We start from the raw sequence: 27,712 nt of genomic DNA on the forward strand, positions 1-27,712 counted from the left end.
TACCTCTGGCCAATTTACACAAAGACAAATGTCAAGGAATTACAGAAACTTTTTTTTGAAAACTACTGTGTGCGAGACATTTCTGAAGTCTTATTGTATTTAATCCTCACAGCAATCCTAAAAGGTGCTTTATAGATTAGGACACTGAGACAGAAAGAAAATAAGAACTTTCTCAAAGAAGGAAAAAACTGACATGTTTAATTCTATGGCCCAGATGCCCAAGTGAGACATCTTAATGGGTAGCATTCTTGACCTGATTTTTTGTGAGATGATAGCACCTCAGGGGATTCAGTTAAAGACTAAAACCACAAGCTTTATAAAGTGTCTCTGAATATTTTGTATTTTCTCCTTCACCCTCATGCTGCAGTGATGATTAGTCAGATTGGAAGAAATGCCTGCCACTGACAGGTGGCCCACATAGAGAAGCATTTGCTTCTGACCTGAATCTGAAATAAGGCCTCTAGAGTAATAAGATCAGCCTTGTCAATTAATGAAGAAAAACTTCAGGACTGGTTCATTGTGATTTCCTAGCTAGAAGTGCTGGAAAGCTATTTGCTATTATTTTAAAGGAAGCTAGTTTACATGAAACCAAAGAAAAATAATATTTCAAAAAAGGGAGGAAACATTAAATGTCAACCTGACAAGTTATTTTTTGATACCACTATGATAAGCATTACTCACAATGTGCTTAATTCACTTTAAAGGCTATTGAAGCCTCTACTATATTTTAAAATAAACCAGAATGAGTATTTGAAAGTAACAGAGCTATTTGGGCCAGTTAAAAAAAACATTTGTTTCACTTTCCTATGGTGATAGTGTAAGTGCAACATTGCAACATTTCTGCTAAAGACAAAATCATATTGACTTCAGTGAGCTTTTGGACTAAGGGAGCCATCAAGGAAAATAGTACTGATTTAAGTGCCTTTCTTTACTTTCACATGGATATCAACAGAAAAATACAAAGAAATATTAATTGGCATGCTGCTATGTAATAGCTTGTTTCTAGACCAAGAAAAAGGCAATTCTACTTAACGATAAGAATATATTTTGGAAGAATCAACATTGTGAAAATGACTCTACTACCCAAAGCAATCTGTAGATTCAATGCAATCCCTATCAAACTACTACTGGCATTTTTCACAGAACTAGAACAAAAAATTTCACAATTTGTATGGAAACACAAAAGACCCTGAATAGCCAAAGCAATCTTGAGGACGAAAAAAGAAGCTGGAGGAATCAGGCTCCCTGACTTCAGACTATACTACAAAGCTACAGTAATCAAGACAGTATGGTACTGGCACAAAAACAGAAAGATCAATGGAACAGGATAGAAAGCCCAGAGATAAACCCACGCACATATGGACACCTTATCTTTGATAAAGGTGGCAGGAATGTACAGGGGAGAAAGGACAGCCTCTTCAATAAGTGGTGCTGGGAAAACTGGACAGGTACATGTAAAAGTATGAGATTAGATCACTCCCTAACACCATACACAAAAATAAGCTCAAAATGGATTAAAGACCTAAATGTAAGGCCAGAAATTATCAAACTCTTAGAGGAAAACATAGGTAGAACACTCTATGACATAAATCACAGCAAGATCCTTTCTGACCCACCTCCTAGAGAAATGGAAATAAAAACAAAAATAAACAAATGGGACCTAATGAAACTTAAAAACTTTTGCACAGCAAAGGGAACCATAAAAGAGAGAGAGAGGAAGATGGCGGAAGAGTAAGACGCGGAGATCACCTTCCTCCCCACAGATACACCAGAAATACATCTACACGTGGAACAACTCCTACAGAACACCTACTGAAGGCTGGCAGAAGACCTCAGACCTCCCAAAAGGCAAGAAACTCCCCACGTACCTGGGTAGGGCAAAAGAAAAAAAAGAAAAAAGAAAGACAAAAGAATAGGGACGGCACCTGCACCAGTGGGAGGGAGCTGTGAAGGAGGAAAAGTTTCCACACACTAGGAAGCCCCTTCGCGGGCGGAGACTGTGGGAGGCGGAGGGGGGAGCTTTGAAGCCGCGGAGGAGTGCACAGCAACGGGTGCAGAGGGCAAAGCGGAGAGATTCCCACACAGAGAATCGGTGCCGACCGGGACTCACCAGCCGGAGAGGCTTGTCTGCTCACCCGCCAGGGCGGGCGGGGCTGCGAGCTGAGGCTCTGAGGCTCGGGTTTCGGTTTCGGACGGAGCGCAGGGAGAGGACTGGGGTTGGCGGCTTGAACATAGCCTGAAGGGGTTAGTGCACCACGGCTAGCCTGGAGGGAGTCCGGGGAAAAGTCTGCACCTGCCGAAGAGGCAAGAGACTTCTTCTTCCCTATTTGTTTCCTGGTGCGTGAGGAGAGGGGTTTAAGAACGCTGCTTAAAGGAACCCCAAAGACGGGCGCGAGCCGCGGCTAAAAGCGCGGACCCCAGAGACAGGCGGGAGATGCTAAGGCTGCTGCTGCCGCCACCAAGGGGCCTGTGTGCGAGCACAGGTCACTCTCCACACCCCTCCTCCGCGGAGCCTGTGCAGCCCGCCACTGCCAGGTTCCCGGGATCCAGGGACAACTTCCCCGGGAGAACGCACGGCGGGCCTCAGGCTGGTGCAAAGTCATGCTGGCCTTTGCCGCCGCAGGCCCGCCCCGCACTCCGTGCCCCTCCCTCCCCGCCGGCCTGAGTGTGCCAGAGCCCCCGAATCAGCGGCTCCTTTAACCCCGTCCTGTCTGAGCAAAAAACAGATGCCCTCCAGCGACCTACACGCAAAGGCAGGGCCAAATCCAAAGCTGAGCCCCGGTGAGCTGTGAGAACAAAGAAGAGAAAGGGAAATCTCTCCCAGCAGCCTCAGAAGCAGCAGATTAAAGCTCCACAATCAACTTGATATACCCTGCATCTGTGGAATACCTGAATAGACAACAAATCATCCCAAATTAAGGAAGTGGACTTTAGGAGCAAGATCTATGATTTTTTTCCCTTTTCCTCTTTTTGTGAATGTGTATGTGTATGCTTCTGTGTGAGATCTTGTCTGTATAGTCTTGCTTCCACCATTTGTCCTAGGGTTCTATCCATACATGTTTTTTTTTAAATTTTTTTCTTAATAATTTATTTTAATTTTAATAACGTTATTATACTTTACCTTCTTTCTTTCTTTCCTTCTTTGCTTCTTTCTTTCTTTCTTCCTTCCTTCCTTTCCTTCCTTCCTTCCTTCCTTCCTTCCTTCCTTCCCTCCTTTAGACAACTAATCATCCCAAATTGAGGAGGTGGTCTCTGAGAGCAAGATTTATGATTTTTCCCCCTTTACCTCTTTTAGTGAGGGTGTATGTGTATGCTTCTGTGTAAGATTTTGTCTGTATAGCTTAGCTTCCAACATTTGCCCTAAGGTTCTATCTTTTTTTTTTTTCTAAATAAGAATTTTTTAATTCAATAACTTTTATTATACTTTATTTTATTTTTACTGTATCTTCTTTCTGTCTTTTTTCCTTCTTTCCCTCCTTCCTTCCTCCCTCCCTCCCTCCCTCCCTCCTTTCTTTCCTTCTTGCCTTCTTTCCTTCTTTCTTTCTTTCTTCCTTCCTTCCTTCCTTCCTTCCTTCCCCCCTTTCCTTCTTTCTTTCCTCATACTTCTACTAATTCTCTCTACTTTTTCTCCCTTTTATTCTGAGCCGTGTGGATGAAAGGCTCTTGGTGCTCCAGCCAGGAGTCAGAGCTCTGCCTCTGAGGTAGGAGAGCCAACTTCAGGACACTGGTCCACAAGAGACCTCCCAGCTCCACATAATAACAAACAGTGAAAATCTCCCAAGACCTCCATCTTACCACCAGCACCCAGCTTCACTCAATGACCAGCAAGCCACAGTGCTGGACAACCTATGCCAAACAACTAGCAAAACAGGAACACAACCCCACCCATTAGCAGAGAGGCTACCTAAAATCATAATAAGGCCACAGACACCCCAAACACACCACCAGAGGTGAACCTGCCCACTAGAGAGACAAGATCCAGCCTCATCCACCACAACACAGGCACTAGTCCCCTCCACCAGGAAGCCTACACAACCCACTGAACCAACCTTAGCCACTGGAGACAGACATCAAAAACAGCGGGAACTACGAACCTGCAGTCTGCAAAAAGGAGACCCCAAACACAGTAAGATAAGCAAAATGAGAAGACAGAAAAACACACAGCAGATAAAGGAGCAAGATAAAAATGCACCAGACTAACAAATGAAGAGGAAATAGGCAGTCTACCTGAAAAAGAATTCAGAATAATGATAGTAAGGATGATAGGATATCTTGGTAATAGAATGGACAAAATGCAAGAAACAGTTAACAAGGACCTAGAAGAAATAAAGATGAAACAAGCAATGATGAACAACACAATAAATGAAATTAAAAGTATTCTAGATGGGATCAATAGCAGAATAACTGAGGCAGAAGAAAGGATAAGTGACCTGGAAGATAAAATAGTGGAAATAACTGCTGCAGAGCAGAATAAAGAAAAAAGAATGAAAAGAACTGAGGACAGTCTCAGAGACCTCTGGGACAACATTAAACGCACCAACATTCGAATTATAGGGGTTCCAGAAGAAGAAGAGAAAAAGAAAGGGAATGAGAAAATATTTGAAGAGATTATAGTTGAAAATTTCCCTAATATGGGAAAGGAAATAGTTAATCAAGTTCAGGAAGCACAGAGAGTCCCATACAAGATAAATACAAGGAGAAATACGCCAAGACACATATTAATCAAACTGTCAAAAATTAAATACAAAGAAAGCATATTAAAAGCAGCAAGGGAAAAACAACAAATAACACATAAGGGAATCCCCATAAGGTTAATAGCTGATCTCTCAGCAGAAACCCTACAAGCCAGAAGGGACATACTGAAAGTGATGAAGGAGAAAAACCTGCAGCCAAGTCTACTCTACCCAGCAAGGATCTCATTCAGATTTGATGGAGAAATTAAAACCTTTACAGAAAAGCAAAAGCTGAGAGAGTTCAGCACCACCAAACCAGCTTTACAACAAATGCTAAAGGAACTTCTCTAGACAAGAAACACAAGAGAAGGAAAAGGCTTATAATAACGAACCCAAAACAATTTAGAAAATGGTATAGAAACATACATATCGATAATTACCTTAAATGTAAATGGACTAAATGCTCCCAACAAAAGACACAGGTTGGCTGAATGGATACAAAAACAAGACCCTTATATATGCTGTCTACAAGAGACCCACTTCAGACCTAGAAACACATACAGACTGAAAGTAAGGGAATGGAAAAAGATATTCCATGCAAATGGAAACCAAAAGAAAGCTGGAGTAGCAATTCTCATATCAGACAAAATAGACTTTAAAATAAGGACTATTAAAAGAGACAAAGAAGGACACTACATAATGATCAAGGGATCGATCCAAGAAGAAGATATAACAATTGTAAATATTTATGCATCCAACATAGGAACACCTCAATACATAAGGCAAATACTAACAGTCATAAAAGGGGAAATCGACAGTAACACATTCATAGTAGGGGACTTTAACACCCCACTTTCACCCATGGACAGATCATCCAAAATGAAAATAAATAAGGAAACACAAGCTTTAAATGATACATTAAACAAGATGGACTTAATTGATATTTATAGGACACTCCATCCAAAAACAACAGAATACACATTTTTCTCAAGTGCTCATGGAACATTCTCCAGCATAGATCATATCTTGGGTCACAAATCAAGCCTTGGTAAATTTAAGAAAATTGAAATTGTATCAAGTATCTTTTCTGACCACAACGCCATGAGACTAGATATCAATTACAGGAAAAGATCTGTAAAAAATACAAACACATGGAGGCTAAACAATACACTACTTAATAATGAAGTGATCACTGAAGAAATCAAAGAGGAAATAAAAAAATACCTAGAAACAAATGACAATGGAGGCAGAACGACCCAAAACCTATGGGATGCAGCAAAAGCAGTTCTAAGGGGGAAGTTTATAGCAATACAAGCCCACCTTAAGAATCAGGAAACATCTCGAATAAACAACCTAACCTTGCACCTCAAGCAATTAGAGAAAGAAGAACAAAAAAACCCCAAAGCTAGCAGAAGGAAAGAAATCATAAAAATCAGATCAGAAATAAATGAAAAAGAAATGAAGGAAATGATAGCAAAGATCAATAAAATTAAAAGCTGGTTCTTTGAGAAGATAAACAAAATAGATAAGCCACTAGCCAGACTCATCAAGAAAAAAAGGGAGAAGACTCAAAAATCAATAGAATTAGAAATGAAAAAGGAGAGGTAACAACTGACACTGCAGAAATACAAAAGATCATGAGAGATTACTACAAGCAACTCTATGCCAATAAAATGGACAATCTGGATGAAATGGACAAATTCTTAGAAATGCATAACCTGCCAAGACTGAATAAGGAAGAAATAGAAAATATGAACAGACCAATCACAAGCACTGCAATTGAAACTGTGATTAAAAATCTTCCAACAAACAAAAGCTCAGGACCAGATGGCTTCACAGGCGAATTCTATCAAACATTTAGAGAAGTGCTAACACCTATCCTTCTCAAATTCTTCCAAAATATAGCAGAAGGAGGAACACTCCCAAATTCCTTCTACGAGGCCACCATCTCCTTGATACCAAAACCAGACAAGGATGTCACAAAGAAAGAAAACTACAGGCCAATATCACTGATGAACATAGATGCAAAAATCCTCAACCAAATACTAGGAAACAGAATCCAACAGCACATTAAAAGGATCATACACCATGATCAAGTGGGGTTTATTCCAGGAATGCAAGGATTCTTCAATATACGCAAATCTATCAATGTGATAAACCATATTAACAAATTGAAGGAGAAAAACCATATGATCATCTCAATAGATGCAGAGAAAGCTTTTGACAAAATTCAACACCCATTTATGATAAAAACCCTGCAGAAAGTAGGCATAGAGGGAACTTTCCTCAACATAATAAAGGCCATATATGACAAGCCCACAGCAAACATCATCCTCAATGATGAAAAACTGAAAGCATTTCCACTAAGATCAAGAACAAGACAAGGTTGCCCACTCTCACCACTCTTATTCAACATAGTTTTGGAAGTTTTAGCCACAGCAAGCAGAGAAGAAAAGGAAATAAAAGCAATCCAAATCGGAAAAGAAGAAGTAAAGCTGTCACTGTTTGCAGATGACATGGTCCTATACATAAAGAATCCTAAAGATGCTACCAGAAAACTACTAGAGCTAATCAATGAATTTGGTAAAGTGGCAGGATACCAAATTAATGCACAGAAATCTCTGGCATTCCTATATACTAATGATGAAAAATCTGAAAGTGAAATCAAGAAAACACTCCCATTTACGATTGCAACAAAAAGAATAAAATATCTAGGAATAAACCTACCTAAGGAGACAAAAGATCTGTATGCAGAAAATTATAAGACACTGATGAAAGAAATTAAAGATGATACAAATAGATGGAGAGATATACCATGTTCTTGGATTGGAAGAATCAACATTGTGAAAATGACTCTACTACCCAAAGCAATCTATAGATTCAATGCAATCCCTATCAAACTACCACTGGCATTTTTCACAGAACTAGAACAAAAAAATTCGCAATTTGTATGGAAACACAAAAGACCCCGAATAGCCAAAGCAATCTTGAGAACGAAAAAAGGAGCTGGAGGAATCAGGCTTCCTGACTTCAGACTATACTACAAAGCTACAGTAATCAAGACAGTATGGTACTGGCACAAAAACAGAAAGATAGATCAATGGAACAGGATAGAAGGCCCAGAGAAAAACCCACGCACATATGGACACCTTATGTTTGATAAAGGTGGCAGGAATGTACAGTGGAGAAAGGACAGCCTCTTCAATAAGTTGTGCTGGGAAAACTGGACAGGTACATGTAAAAGTATGAGATTAGATCACTCCCTAACACCATACACAAAAATAAGCTCAAAATGGATTAAAGACCTAAATGTAAGGCCAGAAACTATCAAACTCTTAGAGGAAAACATAGGCAGAACACTCTGTGACATAAATCACAGCAAGATTCTTTCTGACCCACCTATAGAGAAATGGAAATAAAAATAAACAAATGGGACCTAATGAAACTTCAAAGCTTTTGCACAGCAAAGGAAACCATAAGCAAGACCAAAGACAACACTCAGAATGGGAGAAAATATTTGCCAATGAAGAAACTGACAAAGGATTAATTTCCAAAATTTACAAGCAGCCCATGCAGCTCAATAACAAAAAAACAACCCAATCCAAAAATGGACAGAAGACCCAAATAGACATCTCTCCAAGGAAGATATACACACTGCAAATGAACACATGAAAGAATGCTCAATGTCATTAATCATTAGAGAAATGTAAATCAAAACTACAATGAGGTATCATCTCACACCTGTCAGAATGGACATCATCAAAAAATCTAGAAACAATAAATGCTGGAGAGGGTGTGGAGAAAAGGGAACACTCTTGCACTGCTAGTGGGAATGTGAATTGGTTCAGCCACTATGGAGAACAGTATGGAGGTTCCTTAAAAAACTACAAATAGAGCTACCATATGACCCAGCAATCTCACTACTGGGCTTATACCCTGAGAAAACCAAAATTCAAAAAGAGTCATGTACCAAAATGTTCATTGCAGCTCTATTTACAATAGTCTGGAGATGGAAACAACCTAAGTGTCCATCATCGGATGAATGGATAAAGAAGATGTGGCACATATATACAATGGAATATTACTCAGCCATAAAAAGAAACGAAATTGAGCTATTTGTAATGAGGTGGATAGACCTAGAGTCTGTCATACAGAGTGAAGTAAGTCAGAAAGAAAAAGACAAATGCCGTATGCTAACCCATATATATGGAATTTAAGAAAAAAAAATGTCATGAAGAACCTAGGGGTAAGGCAGGAATAAAGATGCAGACCTACTAAAGAACGGACTTGAGGTTATGGGGAGGGGGATGGGTGAGCTGTGACAGGGCGAGAGAGAGTCATGGGCATATACACACTAACAAATGTAGTAAGGTAGATAGCTAGTGGGAAGCAGCCGCATGGCACATGGATATTGGCTCGGTGCTTTGTGACAGCCTGGAGGGGTGGGATAGGGAGGGTGGGAGGAAGGGAGATGCAAGAGGGAAGACGTATGGGAACATATGTATATGTATAACTGATTCACTTTGTTATAAAGCAGAAACTAACACACCATTGTAAAGCAATTATACCCCAATAAATATGTTAAAAAAAAGAATATATTTTGCTATCAATAAAATTATCATGTGACTTACTAATTTTCTGGTAAGAGCAACTTATTTGGTGAATTTTTTTTTTGCAAAGTGTTATCCAATATGGAAATAGGGCTGTTAGTAAAAGCAAACAGTGGACATAAAGTATATATTTCACTTTAAATATTAGACAACTTTTGTATGATTATTACAGATGTAATATTCCTATTTTTCTTTAAAATATCATACTCACTGGGTAGGCTGATAATTTATCCTCCATAAATGTACAAATCTCTCTCTCTCTCTCTGTAGTGGTGGTGGTTATAGTCCATTTGATTTTCTGTTGGAGATAGTGTACATTATTTCTTTTATTACAGAAAAAGCAAGGTTTATCACTCAGGAGAGCAGGAAACTTCCAAACCAGTCACATAAGGGTTAAATAAGGAGAAAAGCTTCATTTTAACAAAGGAGTATTCTAGTTGGAGAGTTAATGACCTATCATGATGAGACGAACACCTGGGCATTTGTGTTCAGCTCCACTTTCACCCAAAGTCAAGACATATCTCATTGTACTTCTTTCTGGAAGAGAGCTGTTCAGGTGTCATCTTCTTATTATGGAGGGATATTAGGGCATGGGCAGGTTTTTGGCCATGAGCCACCATCATTTAAATAACTGGTGGTTAAGTTGGGAAATAAACTCAGATATATTTGAATTCCAAGGTTTAAATAAACTTTGTGGTTACAGACGTAAGAAATTCAAGATAGAATATTCACCATTTTGAAATTTGATAGGTTTATAAAAATTCTATTCAACTGCTAAAAAAAATGGTACCTTCATTTTTCACCAGTGTCAACTAAATTATTCACATTATTTTATGAAGGCTGCTGGGTTTCCATAAGTTCATACTTAAAATATAACAGGCTCCTTCCTGGAAGCAAATATATGCAGACTTCCTCCCAAATAGTCCTATGAAACATAGTTGTAGACTTTAAAAGGTAAATTTTATAGTATGTGAATTATGTCTCAATTAAAAAATATGCAAGTAGGAAGTAGAAGAAATATATAAGATTATTTTTTAACAGACAGGCTGTTATGGGCTGAATTGTATCCTTTCAAAACTCATATGTTGAAGTCCTAACTTCCAGTACCTCAGAATGTGACTGTATTTGGAGATAGGGCCTCTAAGGAGGTAGTTAAGGTAAAATGAGGTCATATTGATGGGCCCAAATTCACTATAACTGGCTTCCTTATAAAAAGAAAATTAAGACTCAAATACAGAGAGGAGACCATGTGAAGACAATGAAAGAAGATGTCTATCTACAAGCCAAGGAGAGAGGACCTCAGAAAATATCAATCCTATCCCCACTTTGACCTCAGACCTCTAGCCTCCAGAACTGTGAGAAAATAATTTCTTGTTGTTTAAGCATCCTAGTCTGTTGTACTTTGCTATGGGGGCCCTAGAAAACAAATATACATGCTATCCCAATTTTAATAGTTTTAGCTTGATCTCTTTTATAAGGCAGCATATATTTTTATGCTAAATAGCCTAAGGTGTCAGAAATCATTTCCCTCCTCTTTTTCAGGTGTTTTATTTGTTTATATCTGTTCAGATAGTGCAAGTGATATGAGAGCCACTTGTTTAACTTTTAATTTCCTTATTGTATTATTCTTAATTTACTTGAAATGATTTCTTTAGTGATCTCTTTTTCTTTGTTATTAGATGTAGTGATTGGATTTTACAGTAAACTCGAAATTTCTACTTGAAAGGTGCTTTGTTTCCTACTCATTTTCATCTTTTAAAGTGCCCTGATTAGTGATAAAAACAAAGAAATTGGAAGCATAGTATTAGCATTTGAACATAGCACAGTAACTGTTTACCTTACTCTTCCCATGTACACACACAACATTTTTTGGAATGGTTGTCAGATTCCACTAAGCTCGAATGGCTTTCAACAGCCTTAGTTTGGGCTTGCTTATAAACAATGTAAAAAGAAGTGAGGCCTCCTGACAGCACCTAACCTTTACTTAAGGAGACTCTTAGAATTTGTCATGTGATGGTTTCTTTAAAGAAAACTCAGCCGAAAGTGTTATACTCAGGCTCTTTTCTTTGAGAAGAAAATATGGAGGTCTGATTTTCTTGACTTTACTTATTTCCTACGTAAGTTTTTTAAAAATTAAGAAATATGCTAACCAGCTGTTCTCAGAATTTTCTCAAAATTTTCTTCTCAGTGTGTGACTTTGAGACATATTGGCAGGAGAAGGTGTGAATATTCAAATGAATTTTCCTAGAAAGGATCTAAAATCTACTGAAATTTTGAAAAATCTCTTTAGCACAATTTTTTTTTTTCCTACTGGAAAGTGCAAATGCATTAGGTGGAAGCAAATCCTCATTGTAAAAGCTACTTTAGGGGAATTCACAAATATTCATACACATTTTCCTTTTATTTATATAGTAAATATTTCTCTTCTATCTCATAAATACAGGCATTGCCTAGGCCCTGGAAATGTAGCTGGGCAGAAACATAGATAAGCAATTAGGTTTATGAGCAGTTTACAGTTTAGTAAGGAAGATGGACATTAAACAAATAATGACACAAATAATCACATGCATTATGACATAAATGATTAATTATTGGTTCGATGTGGTACTAAAGGAGAGAAACAAAGAGTTCTGAGAATGTAGAATACTGAGATTTATCTTTGTCTGTGTAGCCAGTAAGTCTTCCCTAAGACTGGTGAGGGGAATGACCAACGCATTCCAAAGTCTCTTCACTTCACACACTCAACCTTGGGGTTGCACCACCTGTAGGGTACTGGGTTAAGATGGCTCCCTGTTCCAGGTGTGGTAGCAGCACTGTACCTGGAAAGATTCTTCATTTCCATCTCACAGGACTCACATCTGTCAACTCCAGGTAACCATTCACACTCCTTCCTTTTTTGCTGAATTCTTTTTCAGGGGCTTTGTTGTAACTTTGTGCAGCATGGTTTATATTTGGGGCTCCCCAAGTCTATCAGAAATGTTCATGTATCATGCATTTTCTTCTCCATAATGGCAAGTTCCAGTCTCTTTTCCTTAGTGTCCACACTCCTCCTCAAGTATCCTTGGACTATTTATAAATAAATACATGCAGTTAGATCTTGAGAGAATGAGTGACCTGACTCAATATGGCTCTATAGTTGTGAGATAATTATAAATTATATGAAAGTATTTTGCTTTTTAATTTCTCATATCGAATATTTGAAGACAACATAAGGCTCACAAAAGACAGTTGAACTTCACTGACTTTATTTTTAAATTATTTTTATTTTTTTTTTATATGGGAGTATAGTTGAGTAAAAATGTTGTGTTAGTTTCAGGTGTACAGCAAAGTGATTCAGTTATACATATATGTGTATCTATTATTTTTCAAATTCTTTTCCCATTTATGTTATTACAGAATATTGAGCAGCATTCCCTGTGCTAAACAGTAGGTCCTTGTTGTTGGTTATCTATTTTAAATATAGTAGTGGGTACATGTAAGACTTTAAAATAATAATTCTCAATAAAGGGGTGGGTATGTGGGTGGGTAAGATACCACTTCCTGGTATGGGAAAATAGGTAGCAACAGAATGTATCCAGTAAAATCAGGGAAACTTTTCAGGCTACACATGTACCCAAGGCACTCCTAGATCTTCTTTCAGACTCTGCTAATAAGGATAATGTTTTAAACTTATATATCAGCTCACCACAAGAAATTTTTTTTTCTATGCTACATGAATTTCTATGAGTTTGTCATGATGAATTTGGTTTTTAATCACTATTTTGGGTACTAGTTTTTCTTGGATATTTTGAACTGGTTTTGGGTAGAAAGTTGTATTTTCATGTCTTAAAATATGGGAGGTGCCACAGAGCCTGTAGAAATATTCAATTATTGATTCTGTGGGATTATTACAAGATTACATTTCTTTTGGCATTTAAAAAGACAGACACAGCAATTTATATTTATAATGGAAAGAGTCTCAGCATTAGGTAACTCATTAACTTGTAAATGTTTAACCAACTCACAGGAAGCTGTAGAATTAATAATTATTGTAAAAAAGTAGTTTTTGTAAGTCTGGAAGATTTAAAAATTTTTGAAAATGTAATTTTATTCCTATTATATTTAACAAGCATTTATGTAACTATAATTATTATATAATGTTCTTAATACTTTTATAGCAATTGATATAGAAGTATCTCTATAGCTAAAATAATCACATTCTTTTGAAAACAAATATAATTTTTCCCTATTTCAGATCTTTTATACAGTTTAGAACTCTATATTATTTATTCTTTAGTATAGGTTTTTGGGAGAGAGCAATATATAGTGTCTTTTCACTACTACTTTAATTATACATTTATTTTGTTTGAATTATATGGGGAACATCTACAATGATTCCTTACAACAACTGTATTTCAACAGAATTACACAGTAATAACTAAAGTTCCTGGGTAGTTATAGAGAAAAATATAGAAGAGTATAGTGGCATGCATGTGCCATGTTGGATAAATTGAAATTAAAATATTAATTTAAATTTAAGATTTTGACTGAGTATAGTTTAATAGTGTTAAAACTAGGGTTGCCAGATAAAATAAATAATATTAATTTAAATTTTAGATAAATAGCAAATCCTTTTTTTTTTTTTAGTATAAATATGTCCCCCAATTGCATGGGACACACAAAAAAGGAGGATGAGTAAAGGAAAAATTCAGTTGACATATTTTCTAAATAATGAAAAATGAAAGGTTATATTACCTGTAATATATTTCTTATCTCATCTATCTCTTTATTCCCATCCATCCACTACAGGTGCACACAACTTTATGCAGTAGCTACCATAACAAAGTTCCTCATACAATCAATGTTGAGCAACACTTTTAAAAGCAATAATGCATTCTACTATTTCTTCCTCTTTTCAATGTAAAATTTCAAACAGTTTATCAATGTCAGGCTGCGTGAAACACACTCTTCCACAAATATATCACATAGAAAAGTTGTCTGGCTCAGTCTCCTAAGAAATCAAGGAGGAAAGAGCTCATAATTTTCTAGAAATTGTAGTTTATTTTGATAAGCAGTTGTATTTTTCTCCTTATCCAAAAATTCATCATACATCTATGTTCTTAATATTTCCTTTAACTGTCAGTTGGCTATATTTTTTGGAGATGATAACATTGAGCAAGATTTAATTAATGCAGCAGACATGAGAACCTACTATAAGAAGATAGCACTTTTTAAACTACTGTGGTTAATTTAAGTATGTACATTTAATTTTTGCTCTCAAGGCATTTATACTGCTCAGGTGGCAAGGCATGTGATTAAGTGTGCTGAAATATAAAATGCCATACATTTTAGAATTAAAGGAATAATGTAGTACTATGCATGCAAGGATTACGGAGAAGTGAATCAGGGTTGAGATAAGGAATTTAGGGAGGCCCCCTGGAAGGCAGTCTACTTGGTAGAGCCTTTATGAGTACAGATAGAATTTGTTGAGAGAAATTTTCCAGACATAAAAAAATAGTATGTAAACAAAGGTGTAGAGATAGAGAAATAAATGAGTGTGGGGAAGTGAGCACTCTAGTTTGTCTAAAGTTTTAGATGAAAGCATGAGTTAATGAGAGATAAGACTAGATCAGTAGGTAGGAGTAAGTTTGTAGAGAGTCTGAAAGTCAAGCACTTTAGACTTTATTAACCAGGCTACTTCAGGGCTTGAATAGGAAAGTGACATGAAGGAAAGTGAAAAGGGCAACAGTGGAGAAGAATCAGTTGAAGAATAAGCAGGCTAGATTAATAAATATTTCTATTACTTTTTCTTGTTGTTATTCTCCTCCTAAATTCACCTCAGGAAAGCAGATTTAAGAGCTGTTGGGTTCTGCCCACACCTATGTGAATTTATGCTCCGTACTTTTTAAATGGAGTCATAGAAAAATAAATAAATAAAAGTGTATCCAATTTCCCTCTCTGCACATGTCCTGTGCATTCTGATTTTCCTGTGGCTATTTCTGTTCTCTTCTGAGCACTGGGATTGGAGAGAACAGCCTGGCTAGCACATGATGTTCCTCCTTGCCTGATTATTTAGTTGTTTCTGCAAAACCAAATCCTTCTTAGCTTTCTAGAATTTACTGCCCTATCATGTTCCCTGGTCAGGGCCTGAAAGAATCCTGAGTAAAACACAATCCGTAGTCAGTGGATGAAATAATGTGTTAAGAATTCATCTTTGTTTTATGTAGCTGGAAAGTCATGCAGTCAAATTAAATTTCAGAAAAATACTTTAAAAAGAGGATTGATAGGTTTTTATTTCCCTAATTCACCCACTGATCTTTAGGGATATTTGATATGATAATTCATTATTTACTATTTTTCTGCAGTAACAGTGTTCTCTGAATAGAAGATGAGAAAGAGAATAAAAAATTGCATTTTATTAGGGCTGCTCACAATTGCAGTAGTGACTAGCTGATATTTGACTAGGGATCTGCCAGTATTCTTTTATCAGGGGTTAGGATTGGCTCTTAAAATAATGCTACATAAAAACTGGAGAAATAAGGTTTTATATCAGAAGTGCTTTTTGAGAAAAATAAGTTACTTTAAACGGATTGCTTTGGTATATATTTTCAAAGTGGTGGCTTTAATAGAATTATTGAGTGGGGAATTAAATGCTTTTTCATTTTTAAATAACTACCATTAAAAGTTGTGGTTTTAGGCTTCCCTGGTGGCGCAGTGGTTGGGAGTCCGCCTGCCGATGCAGGGGACACGGGTTCGTGCCCCAGTCCAGGAGGACCCCACGTGCCGCGGAGCGGCTGGGCCCGTGAGCCATGGCCGCTGAGCCTGCGCGTCCGGAGCCTGTGCTCCGCAACGGGAGAGGCCACAACAGTGAGAGGCCCACATACTGCAAAAAAAAAAAAACCCAAAACCCCAAAATAGTTGCGGTTTTTCAGGTGGCTTTTTACTTCCTCTGCAACAAATTTGGTGCTTTCTGTAGAAATGCTTTGTGGGTCAGCATTTCCTTTGTAGATTATTAATGAGGTCTGAAAGTTTAGTATAAAATAAAAGCATGTTTCCTGGAAAGATAGAATTGAATTTCTATTTTCTTTTAAAAAAATGGGATATGGAGGAAGGCACATATAATGACTTTGTGGTACTAACTAATATATCTCTAATAAAGCCACAAGTTGAACACTATAGTTTAAAAGTCACTTCTGCTACATATTATCTTTGCTTCTCTATTTTAAAGGTGGCCTTAAAGTTTACTTGGGCATATGTATTGTGAAATTTTGAAACAGACATCTTTATCCACTCAGATTTACTTACCTAATTTTGTTTAATAAAATATTGGTACAAGCAAAGCCTTCATGCTAATAAAATTTATAAAAGAAAAATTTACATGTTAGTGTGAAAGTTAAGGACATTTGCTAATTTGCCTTGTTATTGGTTAATACATATTTTTTGTCTATGTTCACTTTTATTTTTAATTAGGAGGGCAAGTGTTATTTTTGTACTGTATAGATGAAGAGACTGAGACTAAAGAAAATTAGATGATTGTGCCAACATCACACTAACAATAAATGATTGAACTTAGAATTCAAATCTTTAGATTCCTGGTTCAATACTCTGAAAAATGCTGCCTCTTGCCACTAAATCTAATTTACAGTATAATTTGGCACAATACCATAGACACTGTTTCTGGGAAAAAGAAGAATGATATTATTATAGCAAGTTCTGAAATATAGATTATTCTGTTGACATGAACACTGAGAACTATGATACCAGGTTGTAGTGTATTGATGATAAGAGCAAAGCATACTGGTGGACTTAATTAGGTACAATTATTGGAGTTCTGAGGCTTAACTGTAGCCAAAATGTGTGTGTGTGTATATGCATATCAATTTAATAACATTACATAAATTTCTTTTCTTTCCCCTCTCTTCCTCCCTCCCTTCCTCTTCCTTCCATCTTGCCCTACATAAAAAGTGAACTATTTGTTGGGGAGCAGTAATCCTTGATGATGTTATTCTTCATCTCTTAACCCTGGTGCCTAATGCAGCACCTTTGTCAGTAGTCCTTCAGTAAAAATCTATTGAATTAATTAATAAATCTTTATTCAGAGTGAAGGGAGCTGTTTGGTTTCCTTTTCTCCCTAAAACTCTTATATAAGTACTTTTAATATCTATATATAATAGTATGACTAGAATGGAGCCTTTTATAGAGTAACTTAACCTACAAAAAAACCTTTGATGTTTGATGCCCTAACATTTCTTAAAAGGAAATATAAAATTAGACAGAGGAACTTTTCCTTTCTACAGTCTAAGGCCTCAGCCAAATTTCTGCCATTTTCCCCAATGCATGTTAAATAGCATAGAGATCCATTTTTACAATAGATTAAATATTTGACATTTTTCACTAGTTCATATTCATATTTTGAAAGAGATCCCATACCATCCAGACATGCACTTAAAAGTGTTTCAGTTCCATATGTTCATTCTTCACAGGGTAGGTATTCCATTACTCACAATCAAAAATGTAGAAAATATGCAAATCCCTCATATAAAGCCCTTAGCCAGAAAGAATTCTATCTCCATGGAATTTCATAAATCTCTGGCAATTTATAAGCAAGAATTATACAACATTCCAGTAATATTTCCAAATAAATTCCTTTTCTTTTTCTGAAATTTCTTTCTCAGTAGTTTTAATATTTCCAAAAGGCTCAATCAATGTTCCCAATCACTAGTCCTTAGACAATTTTAAAATACAGTAAATGCCATATTATTTAAAGTGTGTAAAGGTGCTATCATCATCACAGAGAGAAAATAAAATCATGTGCAGCCTGATTTGTCTCTTCAAACTTTGAAATGCTTTAAAACCTATCTGGTTGTCCTGATGAGAAGAGATTCTTTGAGTCTGGTGTAAGAGATACCTGTTGTAGATAACATAAAGGGAAGATACAGAGGAGACAAATTTTCCATCAAGGCTTAGGGCCAGTTCTGGCAAATATTCTTATAAAAGGTAAAGTTAGATAGACTGAACTGGATGGAATATAGATATATAAAGGAGTAAAAATTCAATAAACATTCAATAAATGGATAAAGAAGAAAGAAAGGAGGGGAAGGAAGGAAGGAAGGAAGGAAGGGGGAAGGAAGAAAGAGCGGGCTAATGAAATGTATGAATGTGTCATCTCACAGAGAAGGCTTTGGCTTTTATGTCTTTTCTTTGCCACCTCCTAAAATATCGTCTCAAATTAATTGTTATTGATTTTTTTGAGAATACTTTAAGTACCCTTTAAAAAGCCTCAGTAGCCTTAAATGATTTTTTTAAAAATTTCCATCATAGATGTGCTTGTCCCTTTAAGTAAAGAAACTTGCCTTCACTGGCGCTAGATGTGATATCAACTTTCAAGAAGTGTGAGTGTATTTCAAGTAACCCCTGTAGAGCACAGTTAAATTCTAGAGGTTTCATTTATAATAAAAAGTTCTGTATTTTTAAGAAAGAGTAATAAGTAATTCTTTTATGATTTTAGAATAGATGATGGTAGTCATGATCTTAAGATATAGATAAAAACATTATATGGTATTATTTGTTTGTTTATTTATTGAAATTGAAAGTTAAAGACAGAGACAACATAGAAAGAAATATGTGTATTTTTCTCATATAATTCAGTATTTCTGTTAGATGAGAGAGGAAGAGATTAGATTCAGTGTTTTGATAAATTCTAAGTTGAAAAAAATTGTCCACTGAAGTCATACTACCATTGACAGGGAATTAAGTTGCATCCTGCAGGGTCCCTTATCACTGAACAACTTGAAAATCAAGGAAGACCACATAACCCTTGGGATATCAAGTTTTATATAAAATCTTTGAACTGAGAATAAGCTCCAGAAGGAATGTGATTACAAAACCGATTTCAGCAGAAGTTGTACAAGTATTAAATCTAGTCTAGTAGTTTGATTTTTTTAATATTTAGAATTAAATATTATAGTTTTCAAATATTTAATTATGTAGGTTACATGCATATATAAATCTATATTATACAACAATAAATATATATTATATATTATACATATTTAATTATGTATATGTTACATGTATATATAAATCTATATTATATAATACACTCAATTCTCATTAGCTACAGTAGTTATGTTCCATGTCATGATGAATATTGATTTAGAGAATATTGAACCGTTTCGCCTAGGGAAAATCCTCTGAGCCTCTGATCACAACATTTTCATCAATTGACCAATACATATCCTTGTTTCATGTGTGTTTCTGTTTAAAGACACCTTATTTAATAGTTATGGTTGATTCATGGATAGATATGGAACTCATGGACAACAGCACTATAACTCATGCCTCAGTAAAGCTTATCTCACACACATATTTTCCCTTTAAGGCACATTACAGTCTTCTTGCACTTAGGAGCACTAGGCAGCACTGCAACACTATACTTGGTGGCCATTTAAAATAGCAAATTCACCAAAAAAAAAAAAAAAAGTACAAGATGTGAATGACATGGCACTAATTATACCACAAATAGAACACTCACTTACAGTATGAAAGTTGATATAAGAAGGCAAAGCATTGTCTTCTTCCATCTCAGCTGGGAACAGTGCATGTCAGGTGATTCAAATTTTTCACAACCCTACACATACACATGCCCACAAATGATTGTGAAGCATCAAAAGCACTGATTTTGAGGTTACAAATAAATTTTAGCTATCAGGTGAATTTGCAAATATGCAATCCATGAATAGTGAGGAAAAACTGGGTATGTGTGTATGTATGTATGTGTCCATGGGTGTGTATGTGTGTGTATATATTTGCTTAATAAATTATTCATTCTTCAGTGGTAACTCTTTCTGCCATTTTGTTAAAAAGGAAAAAACAAGATGTTTTTAAACAGACTTTTCTATAGATTTTGGAAAAATCATAGTGTCATATGTCTACAACCACAGTTCCATACAAAACATTTCTACCCCAAAAAACTTCCTTCATGATAATCCAGTATAAGCAACCTCTCTTCCTACCTCACAATCCCTAGCAACCACTGATTTGTTTTCTGTACCTATAATCTTGCTTTTCTAGAATGTCATCTAAATGGAATCATATCTTATGAAGGCTTTTGAGTCTGGCTTCTCTCACTTAGCATAATGCTTCTGATATTTACCCATACTGTTGTATGATTCAGTCATTTTTTCTTGTTATTACTGAAAAGTATTCTATCATATGGATGTACTAAAGTTTGTTTATTCATGTACTTGTTGAAGAATACATGAATTACTTCAAGTTTTTAGCAGTTATTAAGAAAGCTGCTTTAAACAGTCATATACAGGTTTTGTATGAACTAAAGTTCATTTATCTTGAATGAATGCCTGAGAGTGGAATTGCTGTCCCATTGCATTCTCACCAGCATTGTATGAGAGTTCTAGCTGCTATATATTCTCACTGGTGCTTGGTATTATCAATTTAACTTTGTTTTACTTAAAGTTTAGCCATTTTAATGAGTCATTTGTGATATCTCATTGTGATTTTAATTTACATTATCTGAATTGTGATGTCAAACATATTTTCATAGATTTGTTTGCTATCCATATATATATATATTTTAGTGAAGTGACTTTTCAAAACTTTTACCTATCTTTAAAACCAGTACTGTTTCTCACTGGATTAAGGTTGAAAGTAATTTACATATTCTGAGCACTAGTTTTTTGTCAGAACTGTGACTGCTCTTTTCATTCTCTTTCAGAGAGTATGAGTTTCAAATATTGGTGAAATCCAATTATCAGTTTTTTTTCTTGTCATATCTAATAATTTTTGCCTAATCTAAGGTCATAAAAATTTTCTCCCATGTTTTCTCCTAGAGGTTTTATAGTCTATGTTTCACATTTAATTTAAGGTAATTATCAATATGTATGTTCCTATTACCATTTCTTTTTTGTTTTGAGTTTGTTTTTGTAAGTCTTTTTCTTCTTCTTCTCTTGTGTTTCCTGCCTAGAGCAGTTCCTTTAGCATTTGTTGTAAAGCTGGTTTGGTGGTGCTGAATTCTTAGTTTTGCTTGTCTGTAAAGCTCTTGATTTCTCTGTCAAATCTTAATGGAAGCCTTGCTGAGTAGAATATTCTTGGTTGTAAGGTTCTTCCCTTTCATCACGTTAAATATATCATCCCACTCTCTTCTGGCCTGCAGAGTTTCTGATGAGAAATCAGCTGATAATCTCATGGGAGTTCACTTGAACATTATTAGTTTCTTTTCCTTTTTTGCTTTTAATATTTTTTTCTTTATTTTTAATTTTTGTTAATTTGATTACTATGTGTCTTGGTGTGCTCCTCTTTGGGTTTATCCTGCCTAGGACTCTCTGTGCTTATTGGACATGGTTGACTGTTTCATTTCCCATGTTACAGAAGTTGTCAGCTATTATTTCTTCAAATATTTTTCTCAGGTCCTTTCTCTCTCTCTTCTTCTGGGAGCCCTATAATGCAAATGTTGGTGCTTTTAGTGTTCCCCAGGGGTCTCTTATACTGTCTTCATTTTTTTTTCATTCTATTTTCTTTATTCTGTTTTGTGGCAGTGATTTCCACCATTCTGTCTTCCAGGTCACTTATCTGTACTTCTGTCTTAGTTATTCAGCTATTGATTCCTTCTAGTGTATTTTTCACTTCAGTTACTGTACTGTTCATCTCTGTTTGTTCTTTAGTTCTTCTAGGTTTTTGTTAAATATTTCTTGCATTTTCTTGATCCTTGCCTCCATTATTTTTCTGAGATCTTGGATTGTCTTCACTATCATTATTCTAAATAAAACTCTTAGAGGAAAACAAAGGCAGAACACACTTTGACATAAATTGCGGCAATATCTTTTTTGATCCATCTCCAAGAATAATGGAATTAACAACAAAAATAAACAAAAGAGACCTAATTAAGCTCAAAAGCTTTTGCACAGCAAAGGAAACCATAAACAAAACAAAAAGACAACCCACAGAATGGGAGAAAATACTTGCAAGTGATATGAAAAATAAGGGATTAGTCTCCAAAATTTACTAACAGCTCATGCAGCTCAATATCAAAAAAAAAAAAAACCCAATCAAAAAATGGGCAGAAGACCTAAATAGAAATTTCTCCAAAGAAGACATAGAGTTGGCCAAGAGGCACATGAAAAGATGCTCAACATCAATAATTATTAGAGAAATGCAAATCACAACTACAGTGAGGTATCACCTCACACCAGTTAGAATGGCCATCATCACAAAATCTACAAACAATAAATGATGGAGTGGTTGTGGAGAAAAGGGAACCTTCCTACACTGTTGATGGGAATGTAAATTGGTACAGCCACTATGGAGAACAGTATGGAGCTTCCTTAAAAAACTAAAAATAGAACGACCATAGACCCAGCAATCCCACTACTGGACATATATCCAGAGAAAAGCATGGTTTGAAAGGATACATGCACCTCAGTGTTCATTGCAGCACTCTGTCCAAAGGCCAGGACATGGAAGCAACCTAAATGTCCATCAACAGACAAATGAATAAAGCAGATGTGATACATATATACAATGGAATATTACTCTGCCATTAAAAAGAATTAAATACTGCCATTTTTAGCAACATGGATGGACCTGGAGATTATCATACTAAGTGAAGAAAGTCAGACATTTGATATATCATATCAAATATCATATGATACCCCTTATATGTGAAATCTAAAAAAAAAATACTAATGAACTTATTTACAAAACATAAACAGACTCACAGACTTACAGAATGAACTTATGGTTGCCAGGAGAATAGGATGGTGGGGAGGGATAAATTGGGAGTTTGTGATTGACATGTCCACTGAGCTATATTTAAAATAAATGCCTGTTTAAAAAAAAAAAAGTTATCCACCCTGAAGCGAAAAAAAAAAAGAAAGAAAGAATTCTTAATGAAGAATGAGGTGAGAGTTCAGAAATTTTCCATATGGATTTAATTCTGGAAGAATTACTTGGGCTTTGAAATGTGGAATCTATGCATTTGGAAACTCATTTAATTTCTCTGAGTCTGAGTTACATATAAAATTCATTTTTCCTACTTAATTTGATCAGTTATCTTCATTATGTGTCAAATCTTGCTTTTCTTCACCCATGATTCCCCTGAAACCACATACATGTGCAAGTGTCTGTGTATGTGTGTGTATGCAATACAGTGTATAGAGTGTGATTATTCAATAGTCACTTATGTAATAAATGAAAATACATAAATAAATATATATTCTGTGTAATCAGGAATATCAATATGAATCAATGAATATTGAAATATATATGTATATGCTACATAATCAGGTAGTCTACATTTAACTGCAGTATGTAATCATTGATGGAACTTATCAACTCACTGTGATTTTTCTATATTATAAAGTGTTTGATGGTGGCACAGTGGTTAAGAATCCACTTGCCATTGCAGGGGACACAGATTCAAGCCCTGATCCAGGAAGATCCCACATGCTTCAGAGCAACTAAGCACATGTGCCACAACTACTGAAGCCTGCGCGCCTAGAGCCTGTGCTCCGCAACAAGAGAAGCCACCACAATGAGAAGCCAGCATACAGCAATGAAGAGTAGTCCTGCTCGCCACAACTAGAGAAAACCTGCGGACAGCAACAAAGACCCAATGGAGACAAAAATAAATAAATAAATAAATAAAGACACCACACAAACAGCACCCAAAAGAAAGGTGAATACATATATATATGAATATATATTCCACATGAAATATAATAAAGTCAGAAATGATTATCAGAGATTAGAATAGATACTACATAGTGGGAAAAAAAGCTATAAGAAAGGGTATAATTTGAATATGTATAACTTATATACTTTGCTGTACAGCAGAAACTAACACAACATTGTAAAGTAACTATACCCTAATAAAAAAAAAAGAAAAAAAAAGTAAAAAAATAAATAAAGTTTAAAAAAGTAAAAAAAAAAAAAAGTGTTTGCCATGCCAATATTAAGAGAAACTGAGCTGTGCATGAACACTGATCATCAAAAATTTTGGTGTGAAGATATGGGACTTGTACTAGAAGGACATTTCTAGGCAAGCTCTCTGCTCTAACCCAGAGAAAAGACTGCAATGAGGTTCAAACCCAGAAACACGATAACTCCTGCCACCAGGCTGGTGAGTCCCACTGCTGGAAGCCTGTTCCTCTGCATTTTAACAGCAAACATAAAGCAGAGGAATGATAACAAATGAAAACTTGCAGGTTGGAGGGATCTTCAAGATGTCAGAGGAGTAAGATGTGGAGGTCACCTTCCTCCACACAAATACATCAAAAATATTTCTACATGTGGAACAACTACAGAACACTTACTGAATGCTGGCAGAAGACCTTAGACTTCACAAAAGGCAAGAAAATCCCCATATACCTGGCCATATGGATAACAGGGTCTTGGTGATCTGGCCTGGTGTCAGGCCTGAGCTTCTGAGGTGGGAGAGGTGAGTTCAGGACACTGGACAACCAGAGACCTCCGGACCCATTTAATATCAATAGGCGATCACTCTCCCAGAGATCTCCATCTCAACACTAAGACCCAGCACCACCCAATAGCCTACAAGCTCCAGTGCTGAGCACCCCATGCCAAAAATTAGCAAGACAAGAACACAACCCCACCCATTAGCAGAGAGGCTGCTTAAAATAATACTAAGTTCACAGACACCCCAAAATACACCACCAGACGCAGCCCTGACCGCAAGAAAAACAAGATCCAGACCCACCCACCAAAAAAAATGGTACCCGTCCCCTCCACCAGGAAGCCTACACAAGCTGCTGAACCAACAATAACCACTGGGGGCAGACACAAAAAACAATGGGAGCCATGAACTTGCAGCAGGCAAAAAGGAAACCACAAACAAAGTAAGTTAAGCAAAATGGGAAGATAAGGAAATATGCAGCAAATGAAGGAGCAAGGTGAAAACCCAACAGACCAAACAAATGAAGAAGAAATAGGCACTCTACCTGAAAAAGAATTCAGAGTAATGATAGTAAAGATGATCCAAAACCTTGGAAATAGAATGGAGAAAATACAAGAAACATTTAAAAAGGACCTAGAAGAACTAAAGATGAAACAAACAATGATGAACAACAACAAAAAAATGAAATTAAGAATTCTCTAGAAGCAGAATAACTGAGGCAGAAGAAATGATAAGTGACCTGGATGATAAAATAGTGGAAATAACTACTGCAGAGCAGAATAAGGATAAAAGAATGAAAAGAACTGAGGTCTGTCTCATAGACCTCTGGGACAACATTAAATGTACCAACGTTCAAATTAGAGGGGTTCCAGAAGAAGAAGAGAAAAAGAAAGGGAATGGGAAAATATTTGAAGAGATTATAGTTGAAAACTTCCCTAACATGGGAAAGAAAAAAGTCATTCAATTGCAGGAAGCACAGAGAGTCCCATACAGGATACATCCAAGGAGAAAAACGCCAAGACACATATTAATCAAACTATCAAAAATAAAATACAAAGAAAAAAATATTTAAAACAGCAAGGGAAAAATAAAACAAATAACATACAAAGGAATCACCATAAAGTTAACAGCAGATCTTTCATTAGAAACTCTTCAAGCCAGAAGTGACAGGCAGGACATATTTAAAGTGCTGAAAGGGAAAAAAAAACTACAACCAAGATTACTCTACACAGCAAGGATCTCATTCAGATTCGAAGGAGAAATTAAAACTTTACAGACAAGCAAAAGCTAAGAGAATTCAGCACGACCAAACCAGCTTTATAACAAATGCTAAAGGAACTTCTCTAGGCAGGAAACACAAAAGAAGGAAAAGACCTGCAATAACAAACCCCCCAAAATTAAGAAATTGGTAATAGAAACATACATATCAATAACTACCTTAAATGTAAATGGATTAAATGCTCCAACCAAAAGAAATAGACTGGTTGAATGGATACAAAATCAAAACCCATATATATGCTGTCTACTAGAGACCCACTTCAGACCTAAGGACACATACAGACTGAAAGTGAGGGGATAGAAGAAGATATTCCTTGCAAATGGAAATCAAAATAAAGCTGGAGTAGCAATCTCATATCAGACAAAATAGAAATTAAAATAAAGATTATTACAAGAGACAAAGTAAGACACTGCCTAATGATCAAGGGATCAATCCAAGAAGAAGATATAACAATTGTAAATATTTATGCACCGAACATAGGAGCACCTCAATACATAAGGCAAATGCTAACAGCCATAAAAGGGGAAATCAACAGTAACACAATCAGTAGGGGACTCTAACACCCCACTTTCACCAAAGGACAAATCATCCATAATGAAAATAAGTAAGGATTCACAAACTTTAAATGACACATTAAACAAGATGGACTTAATTGATATTTATAGGACATTCCTTCCAAAATCAACAGAATACACTTTCTTCTCAAATGCTCATGGAAAATTCTCCAGTATAGATCATGCCTTGGGTCACAAATCAAGCCTTGGTAAATTTAAGAAAATTGAAATCATATCAAGTATGTTTTACAACCACAATGCTATGAGACTAGATATCAAGTACAGGAAAGAAACCGTAAAAAATACAAACATGGAGGCTAAACAATAAGCTAACAAATAACCAAGAGATGATGGAAGAAATCAAAGAGGAAATCAAAAAGTACCTAGAAAGAAATGGCAATGAAAACACAAAAACACAAGACCTATGGGGTGCAGTGAAGGCAGTTCTAAGAGGGAAGTTTATAACAATACAATACAATCTCAAGAAACAAGAAACATCTCAAATAAACAACCTAAATGTACACTTAAAGCAATTAGAGAAAGAAGAACAAAAACCCCCAAACTTAGCAGAAGGAAAGAAATCATAAAGATCAGATCAGAAAAAGCCACAGACATAGAGAATGGACTTGAGGACTTGGGGAGTGGGAAGGGTAAGCTGGGATGAAGCGAGAGAGTGGCATGGACATATATACACTACCAAAGGTAAAATAGATAGCTAGTGGGAAACAGCCACATAGTATAGGTGGGTCACCTCGGTGCTTTGTGACCATCTAGGGAGGGTGGGAGTGAAACACTGAGGGAGTAGATATGGAGATATAAGTATAGCTGATTTACTTTGTTATAAAGCAGAAACAAACACATCATTGTAAAGCAATTATACTCCAATAAAGATGTTTTAAAAAATATGATAATCCAAATTAATGCAGGAAAAGATTCCGACAAAATTCAACACCCATTTATGATAAAAACTCTCCAGAAAGTAGGCATAGAGGGAACCTACCTCAACATAACACAGGCCAAATATGAGAAACCCACAGCCAACATCTTTCTCAGTGTTGAAAAACTGATATCATTTCCTGTAAAATACGGAACAAGACAAAGATGCCCACTTTCACCACTGTTATTCAACATAGTTTTGGAAGTTTTAGCCACAGCAATTAGAGAAGAAAAAGAAATAAAAGAATACA

This window comes from Aethalodelphis obliquidens, unplaced genomic scaffold (assembly GCF_003676395.1).
Source record: "Aethalodelphis obliquidens isolate GAN/ISIS:26980383/991018 unplaced genomic scaffold, ASM367639v1 scaffold68, whole genome shotgun sequence".
NCBI classification, from domain to species: Eukaryota; Metazoa; Chordata; class Mammalia; order Artiodactyla; family Delphinidae; genus Aethalodelphis; species Aethalodelphis obliquidens.